The sequence below is a fragment of the Lycium ferocissimum genome, chromosome 5 (genome assembly GCF_029784015.1).
Source record: "Lycium ferocissimum isolate CSIRO_LF1 chromosome 5, AGI_CSIRO_Lferr_CH_V1, whole genome shotgun sequence".
NCBI classification, from domain to species: Eukaryota; Viridiplantae; Streptophyta; class Magnoliopsida; order Solanales; family Solanaceae; genus Lycium; species Lycium ferocissimum.
Genome location: NC_081346.1, coordinates 63,373,774 through 63,384,060, shown reverse-complemented (window position 1 = coordinate 63,384,060; position 10,287 = coordinate 63,373,774). Strand labels below are relative to the sequence as shown.

The 10,287-nt window shown below is 33.2% G+C and overlaps 1 pseudogene; it reads left to right on the top strand.

The window, feature by feature from the left end:
- Positions 1-6,972: 6,972 nt before the first annotated feature.
- LOC132058459 (putative UPF0481 protein At3g02645) lies at positions 6,973-9,980 on the top strand (annotated as a pseudogene).
- The last annotated feature ends 307 nt before the right edge of the window (positions 9,981-10,287 follow it).

The window sequence follows — 10,287 nt, the reverse complement described above, 5'->3', positions numbered from 1 at the left end:
TAGATTGTTTCAGCAATATTTTGTGGACGAATATATAAAACTTGAAAGCCAAAGATTGGATTTCAAATCGTTCAATCAAGATCTGTTCAAAATGGATGTATTGCAAGGACTACTTAACATTTTAAGACTGGGAGAACGAGATGCATCTAATGTTGGAAAAAAGAACATTCCTTTCAAGTTCTTTCATCGGTGGACCTAGAGGTATGCAACAACGGTATATGGATGCTATTGCATTAGTACAAAGTTTTGGTAAGCCGGATTTATTTTTAACTATGACTTGCAACCCAGCTTGGCCGGAAATAAAGGAACATATGTACTCAACAGACGAGGCATAAAATAGACCTGATTTGATTAGTCGAGTGTTTAGAGCTTAAGTTGAAGAACTAAAAACAGATATAACCAGGCGCAGTATCTTTGGAAAAGTTGCTGCTTTTATGTATACTATCGAGTTCCAAAAACGAGGTCTACCACATGCTCATTTCCTTATAATATTAGCTAGTGAGTACAAGTTGTTGATAACAGAAGCGTATGATGAAATTATTAGTGCCAAATTGCCAGATGACACTGCAGACAAATATTTGCGTTCAGTGGTCCTCAAACATATGATGCACGGTCCATGTGGTCATCTGAACCCAACAAATTCTTGTATGAAAAAAAAAAGGTTACTGCAAGTTTAAATATCCAAAGCCATCTGCTGATCAGACGTCGAAAGGAGGTGATTCTTATCCTATTTATAAAAGGCGAAATACAATAGAAATAGCGAAAGTGCGAGACCAGTATTTGGATAATTCCTGAGTGGTTTCATACAATCCTTTTTTGCTTGGTAAATTCAACTGTCATATGAATGTTGAAGTATGTTCTGACATAAAGGTTGTTAAATACCTTTACAAATATATTTGCAAAGGGCATGACAAAATCGCATTTTATGTACACGATAATGATACGAACAAAGAGGTAGATGAAATAAAAGAATACCCGTCTGCTAGATGGGTATCACCACCTGAAGCTGCTTAGCGGTTATTTGGTTTCTCTATCAGTGAGATGTCTCCAAGCGTTTGTCATCTCCAGTTACATCTTCAAGGGCAACAGTTTGTTTCTTTCAAAAATAATAGAGATATAAATGCGATTGTTAACAATCCGATGATTAGGAAAACCATGTTAACATAATTTTTTGGGATGAATAGAACTGACAAAAACACCAAGGAGCTGAAATTGTTATACAAAGAATTTCCTGAGCATTTTGTATGGTCCGCAGGAGACAGAACATGGACATTTCGAAAGCAACGCTTTGCTGTTGGTCGTATCGTAACATGTCACCCAACTGAAGGAGAGCGCTACTGCTACTGAATGTAAGGGGACCCACATCTTATGAGGATCTCCGAACTATACATGGAGAACTACATAATACTTTTAGGGGTCGTTTGGTAGATAGTCGAAATTGTCCCGGGATTATAATTCCGGGCTATTCATTGGGATTATTTTTTATACTATCTAAAAAAGATGGTATAAAATAATCCCAACATAAATGATAAGAAGGTATAAGTACAGGATATCCCATTAATTTGTACATGTTTGGTATGAGGTATAAATTTATTAAGATAAATTTATCCGAACTATACATAAAAATTTCAGAATATCAGTACTATACTCTCTACCAAACGACCCCTTAGAGAGTGCCGAAAAAAGAGGATTGTTGCACTGTGACAACAGCTTAATTGACTGCATGTCAGAAGCAACAACTTACCAAATGCCATATAGTTTAAGGGGTTTGTTTGCTACATTGCTGGTATATTGTAATCCTGCCAACCCAAAAGAATTATGGAAAAAATTTGAAGAGTCAATGTCTGAAGACTACAAAGTATTACCAGGTATTTAAAAAAAAAAGATATTCAACAGCAAGTTTTAAATCACATTAACGACATTTTACATTCTATGGGTGCTTTTTGTTTTTAACACTTGAAAACTAAAATTTAATATAGCCCAACAGGTCATATTATCACACGGATGCATAGTCAAATACCTACTCGGTACTACCTAATACTATAATCTAACTAAGAAATTTGTAATTTATCCTCTCCTTTAAACATTGTATATTTTAACGCAAGGACCACTATCAAAATTTCCTGACACCGGTAATGTTGGTTATGGTCGTCTTCCTATTCCTCTTTCAATTCCTTCATGAACTTGTATCCTCCCCAGCAAACCAGGTCTTTGGAGAGTTAGGCATCACCAGACTCGTGCAACGTTATCTGTTTAACAGCTCCACAACTAACTTGCAACTATACAATGGAGAAGAAAGGTACCATTCCCCTCCATGCCTATTCCAAACACATTGACGACTTGATGCAACTCAGCCCCTTAATGAAGATTCTTATCAGCTAAACGGGCATCATAAGATGATCATGAAGCATACTTTACAGGTATGAACACTTTTTGAACATGTGACAAGCTATCTTAACAACACATAAAGATATAGCAACTTGGCAAAGGGACTTGAATATTGAAACACAATAGTTCCAAGCATATGTAAATCATATTTCAACAGCGTGAGAGCCCTTTACTTGTATTTGCACGAGAGTTATGTAGACGGAATATAGACAATCTACAAATTTAATAGTCAAAACTCATAGTCTGAAACTTTTGACACACTTCACCAGCAAGCAGTAATGCCTGTAACTTTGGAAGAATAAGATCTATTTCTTCTTCAAACCCTAAAACACCACTTATTATGAAATAGAGGGAGTACTTTTCTATCTTCAACCTCAACTTTAACTTCTAATATTTATTTTTCAGGTTCAATTAAAAATTGTTTTCATAGCTTTTTAATTCATGGATGGTAATCGAATTTTTTCGTCAATTACATGATTTGTACACATTTAATCACAAGATATCTCGAATGTGTGATGAACAAAATATATAAGATCAAAAACAAAAAATGATATGCATTAGTGGTTCAAATTTTCTATTTTCTTAGACTGATATATTTTTAATGAATTTGCACTTTAGTAACTTTTCAACCACAGATGAAGCTTTAATGGTGAGTGGTTAATTCAACCCAGTGACAATAAACCCAATATAATATTGATTAACCCTTTTTATGCAACAACATAAAAAGAATATTTTGACACTAAAAAAACATAAAAAATTCTTTCCTGTTTCCAATTTGCTAGACATAAGTATTATTTAAGGAGTTGAACAACATTTTCGTCAACTATAAATTGAAACTAACAATATTTGTCAGTAAGAAGATTGAAATTACAAAAGCAGTATAATAAGTAATTCAAAATTCACTTAAAAAGTTACACCTAAATAACAAAATTTTAGTGCAATGAACTAATCTTTGAATTCTCAGTAGACGTTTGGTCATAGAAACCAAAAACTTTTTCACTCTTTTTGGAATTTTGGAGTTGGAGTTATGTTTGTACGTAGTTTTTTACTAAGGTTTTTTTTTTTTTTTTTTTTGAAATGTATTTGTTTTGGTTGTGAAAAGATTGAAAAACCTGAAAAACAAATTTTTCTTGTTTTTCAAATTCCAAATACCACTTCAATTTTCATGATCAAATACTAATTTTTGAAAAAAGTGAAAAAAAATTCGGAAAAAAATGAATAATTTTTATGGCCAAACGGGTCCTTAGCGATTCATTAAGTAATCGAAGAGTCAGAAGATGACGATTATTGTACTTTAGGAAACTGATATTATCGTAAATTGGATTTGTTTTGACGCTAAAATAGTAGGTTTCATAAATATGAACACAGCAAGTTGTAATGTTTTTTCCTCCAATTTTTGCTATTTAAAATTTCAGTGTGGGTCCCACAGATTTCACGTGTCCCATCGGTAAAATTGCCTCAAACAATACTCCCTCCGGATCAAAAAAAGAGTTCACTTAGCCATTTACACACCCCTTAAGAAAATACTAATTTCTAGACAAAAATAGGTAATTTGACTAAATTACCCCTAATTAAATAGGCATTGGGATTTGATTATATAACACTTAATAGGGGCATACAGAAAAATAAGCGGTTTTCTTTCTTGATTTGTTAAGTGAACTCTTTTTTTATCCAAGAAAAAAAGGCCAAGTGGACTCGTTTTTTAATCCGGAGGGAGTAATAGTTATAAAGTACTATGTGGGCAGACCACGTGTCCTTGGGCAAACGATCCTTTTCTCATACATTTAAAACCACTCAAAGTTGCCCATATTTACTGAAAGTATATGGACGGATAATGAAATAAATTCAAAAGCAAGGGCAAATGTAGCTGTAGAAGGGGACCCAAGATTCTTGTACAGTGGGTTTATAGTCAATGCAAACTAATAGTCCAAGTTGTCCAAGTTTTCATATCATGATGTGCAACACCACAATGCATAATTTTCCTGAAATGTCATAATTGCCCTCATGCCTGGCAGGCATGACGTAAACATCATTTACTATATAGACAAAGGACACACTGACGAATACATAATTTATTTAAATTTTTATTAAAATTGAATAAATAATTATCCTATAAGAAATGTTACATCTCAACACATGATTAATATTATATATCTCAACATTATGGACATCAAATTTTACATACAAATGTACATTTTAAAAGATATCATTGTTTTGTGTATTTTCTTGAAGCTATAGAACTCTAATTTGTTCTTTGCTATAATTCTCAAGAATCAACAATCATTCCGAGATTGAGTGAGACCCAAAGAGAAAACAGGGAAATTTACAAAAAGAAGAAACAAAAAAAGTATGGAGGAAGAAGGAAAATAAGGCTATTGAAATTTGCAGAACTTTTTAATACCGGGATAAAATTTTAAGCACAACTCCAAAAGAATATCTGATGAAATTTTGTGACACTTGACATAATGTTATTGGGCCCATGCTGGGCTATCTATCTAAACAGATGGGCCCAATTTAAAGTACCTTTTATACTGGAATTTTTACCATGCCCTTCTTTTAAAGTCTAATTATTAATATTAACTATCCTTTTTTATTTAATTATATCTTTAATTAACTTTTCTAAATTAAATTCAGAATATATCAAAAAATATATACCCAAACACATATCTTTCTTTTTTCTCAATCACTACTCATTTCGCATTTTTTCATTTCTCAAAACCCTAAAAAATCTCTCTTCCTTCTTCAACCACCACCACCACGGCCGCACCGCCCCCTCTCTCTTTCTCCCTCTCCCTCCGTGCTCACCCCTCTCTCTCTCCGCCCGCCCATCTCTCTCTCTCTCCGTCTCCCTCCGTGCTCACCTCTCTCTCTCTTTCACTCTGTATCCGGCCGTGGCACGGCCACGGCGGCGTGATGGATCGATTTGAGACGGCGGCGAGAAGACGACGAGGGTGGGTAGAGATTAGTTTTCATTGGGCGATGGAAAGATATTTTTTGGGTGGTGGCGGCGTCTCATATTTGGTTTTTTGCATGGTGTCTCAAATTAGGATTTCGGGTAAGGCCGGAGAGATTGTGTGGTTTTTTTTTGAAGCGGTAGTTGTCTCGTATCCGCTACGCGTATTTGCCAGCCAATACAAATACATTCAAAATCTATATCTCACAAATATAATTCGTTTTTTGAATGTATTTGTCTTTGTATTTTTGAGTGCATTTTTTGGTGTATTTTGTTAATACCAAACACATTATTTTTTTTTGAATGTATTTGTCATGTATTTGAATTTTTTGATCTTGTATCCGAATGTATATGTTGAAATCCATTCAAATACACGAAAATTTGAATATATTTTACTTCTATAGTAGTTGGAATGTACACAATCTATTCAAATACATAAAAAAAAATCATCGAAATACATAAAAAAAAAAATCAAGAAAATACATAAAAAAAAAAATCACTAAAATACATTAAAAAAAAAAGACACTAAATACATTATATAAAAAAATCACCGAAATACATCAAAAAAAAAATCACTAAAAATACATCAAAAAAAATATATATTAATATCTAATTTAATAGCTCCACCATTAAAGGCTAAAATCAAGAATCATGTTTTTTTTTTTTTTTTTTTTTACCTTGTTCTCCATGTATTTGTTGGCCAAATACACGCGAAAACATAAACTATTTTACCAAAATGTAGCCTACAAATTCGAATATTTAAAAGAATGCATAAAATTTGTAATTCCATTTGAAAAACCTTTTATATTATCTTTTTTTGTTACAATAATTGATGGGCCCATAATTGATTGCAAGAAAATTCATATTCCAACTTTGCCTGTGTTCGTCCGTGTAATAAAATAAATTTCGCAAAATAATATTTAATTTTTAGTGATAAACGCGGAACACTAATTTACGGTTAAATTAGCAAGAATAAAAATGCAAAAGAATAATGACACCAAGATTTTACGGGAAACCTCTTCCGAATAAGGGAAAAAATTAAAGACCAGCAATATTTACAGGGTAAAGAACGAGTATAAAACTCCTTTACACCCACAAAAGAAAACACTCTCTTGATTTTTACCTTACTACAATAATATCACTACACTCTATTTTTCTTCACATCAAAAGAAGGGCACTTTCTCTCACGCGCGTATCAAAAAATTTGCTTTTATATTAGAACCTATTTTTTGGTAAACAACGTAAACCGCGCGAAGAAAATTTACTATTCAACTTTGCCTGTGACCCACTCAACAGTCCGTTCGTCCACCCCAAACTGTCATTTCTAATATACTAAAAAAGTAATATACAAATGAAAAATCCAGGCGAAGCGAGAGTTGAAGAGACCAACTAAAGAAGAAACAGCCAAACCAAAGAGGTAATTTTCTGCATTTTCTCATTCTATGCTAAACACTATCAATTAATTAACTTTTATAAATAAAATAAAAAGATAATTAATACTTTTGGTCCCTAAATTAATGATAAAGTATACTTTTGATTCTTGTGATATATGGTTCAACATATTTAACTTTCAATTAATTGAAACATATTCATTTGTAGGAATTTCAATTCAAGAAAGTTGTTAAGGAGGGATGGCGCATTCTATTGAGATTACACCAATAGATGACCAAAGTCCACTACTTCTCCAAACTGAAAAAGATGAGGTCTCTCTCCCTCAACTATTAAAAAAAAAAACAGTTTCCTCTATAATTAGTTTTTTATTTCATTAGCCCATTTTTCTTTTGGCAGTTAAGTATACAGATCATATAAGACCTAATGTAAACGTACTCATATGATTAAAATATATGGCCAATTATTCGGTATCTCCTATATAGATTGTTATATTTTGTAGAAAGGGAATGAGAATATGAACAATACAACTATATTGCTTCTGTTCTGTTTTCAAATGTAAATCACCTTCTGTTGTTTTACTTTAAATTTATTGAGATTATTGTTTATTAGTTAGTTTTTGCACTTACTTAAGGCCACTTGTATCCTCGACGGTGCAACTATTTTGTATTGCTTGTTTCCTTCCATACTGAGAAAATATTCAATAGCTTAGACAGAGATAATGTAGAACTAAACTATGTGACTTTAACACTTTTTGGTTTAGTAGTAACAACTGAATCTACATATTTGGTTTCATATTATGTAAAGACATGTAATTTGGTAACTGGTTTCATATTATGTTAAGACGTTTCATATTATGTTAAGACATGTAATTTGGTAACTGGTTTCATATTATGTTAAGACATGTAATTTGGTAACTGAGGCACATGAATTTCGTTTCTAATAAGCTTGCTTCAAAGGCTCAAAAGTCAAAAACGAAAATCTAAAATATCTGAACCGATTAGCCCGAAACCGAACTTAAAAAATCCAATCTGATCCGAGCTTATTTGGATTGTAATTTCTTCAATCCGAAAATAGAAAATCCAAACCGAAATTTTCATATCCAATCCGACGGCCCGAACGCACACCCCTATTAGCAATACTTATTCTAGCATGACTTCATACTTTTAGACAGTGTACATTTTCACTATTGTTTATTAGCAGTACTTGTTTTATGAGTTTTGATTATCTTTATTGTTGGTAAAACTATATATATATTTTTTTTTTTAGTAAATGTCATCAAACATCTTTTATTTTGTGTAATTCTCAGGGAAGCACCATATAATTGTTGTTTTTACTAGGAAGCAATAGTTGCATGTTTTCTAATGTGGAGAACTTACCGAATAAAACTTAAAAAGCGAAATCCAGATCGAAAAAATTGACTTTATTTAATTTGGTTTGGTTTCTAGACTTAGTAAACTGACATAATTAGTTTGGTTTGATATATGAAAACATCGAAGCAAACCGGCCTACGTGCACCACTACTCTATCCTATTGATTTCAAGAAGTTCCAATTATACTTCTTTTCAAGCAGTTTCAGCCTTAAACTTCTTTAATTTAGCTTGAAACTCTTTCTATTGCACAAAAAATTATGACTCTTCTTCATTAATTACAGATAGAAGAAGGCAGGAAGATGGATCATTTAATCGATATAAATCAAATGCGTGATGAAATAGCTACAGATTTGCGCAATTCATCTATCAAATCACGTACCATATTCAAAGTAACAGTGGGTCTGAGTGCATCAAATCCAGATGCTTATAAGCCACAATTGGTATCCATTGGTCCTTATCATAACAATAATCCCCAACTTCGCTCGATGGAGAATTATAAACTACGTTACCTACAAAGGTTTCTTAGAAGAAAAGCGGGGATTGATGTGGAGAGATGCATTCGGGAATTAGAAAACCTCAAGGATGCCGCGTTGCAGTGTTATGATGATATAGAGGACCTTTATAGTGATCACAACTCCGGTAAATTTTTGAAAATATTATTACTTGATGGTTGTTTTGTGGTTGAGTTTATTCGAGAGTGTTCTGGAATGAATAATGAAGAAGACAGAATTATCAAGGTTGGTTGTATAAAAAATCAAGTGCTTCGAGACATGTTGCTACTAGAAAACCAACTTCCTTTCTTTGTCCTCACAAAACTTCATGACATGACTATGGATCAAATACCGTTCACAAGATTGATGGTGGGGACCTTTAATTTTTCAATATTAAAGATGCCCCATTCGTCCTTTATTGAGACCGAAGGTCATGATGTTAGAAACATCAAACATTTACTTCAACTAGTACACATGGCATGTCAACCTTCAGAGAAGAAAGCTAGCCAAACCGCGAATCAAATGATTAGCTTGAAAGCGATGTTGAAAGCGATGTCAAAATATAAGGACCACCAAACATGTGTCGCCAACATGCCAAATGCAACCGAACTCCACGAAGCTGGAGTTAGATTTTTGAAAGTTGGAAAGATTTATAGAAGATTGGAGGAAGGCGACCTTGGAGGTAATTCAAGTTTATTTGACATTAAATTTGCGAATGGAATGATCACCATTCCTTATTTTGGAGTTTTTGACTTACAGAGACCATCCTGAGAAATCTTATAGCATATGAGCAGCTATCAATTGATGTACATCCTAGATATTTCAGTGATTTTTGTGTTTTCATGGACTGTCTTATCGACTCGGACAAAGATGTGAGTTTGCTTCGGAGGGAAGGAATCATCAAGAATGGGATAGGAGAGGATAAAGAAGTTGCTAGCCTCTTCAACAAAATTGGAAAAGGGGTCACCGTTTATTCCGATTTCTATTATAAAGAAGAATGCAAGAAATTAATTCAACATTGTGAAAAACCATGGAACCGAATGAAGGCAAGTTTGATGCACAATTATTTTAATAGTCCTTGGGCAGGAGCTTCAACTGTGGGAGCCATCATACTTCTCATACTCACCACTATACAGACTGTTCTAGCTTTCACAGGTGGTGTTAAGTAAGTAGACATTGTTCTAATTATAATAATATATTGTTTGAATGTCTAAACTGTAGTGCATCCTCACAACTCCATGCATGAAATTTGCATGTGTGATGATGAGCTTATTGTGTCAAAGCTGGTGGCATAATTAATTGATTAAAGGTGTGAGAAAAATAATGGAAGTTTTTTTTTTTTTTTCTCTGGCATGACATCTTCGAACGAAAATTATTTCAAGCAAATGCGCATTCCCCTTTTTTTCCTCGACAGAATAACCTTCCCCACTCCCCCCTCCCCCCCGGCCACCCCCCCTCAACCCCCTTCTTTTTTCTTTTGATCCTTGCGGATGGGATCATCTATATAATAAATAAAAAGATTTTCTTAGATATCTTACTACTAGAATCCCCTTTTTTCCAGATGAATATGCAATGAATGTGCAAATTCTCTTTCTAGCTCTCTTATGAGTTTTTCATTAATTCTATTTCCCCCGTTTGTATTGGGTTTTCTAGTTGAATTCTAATTAGTTTATTTCAATTCTCTATTAATCTT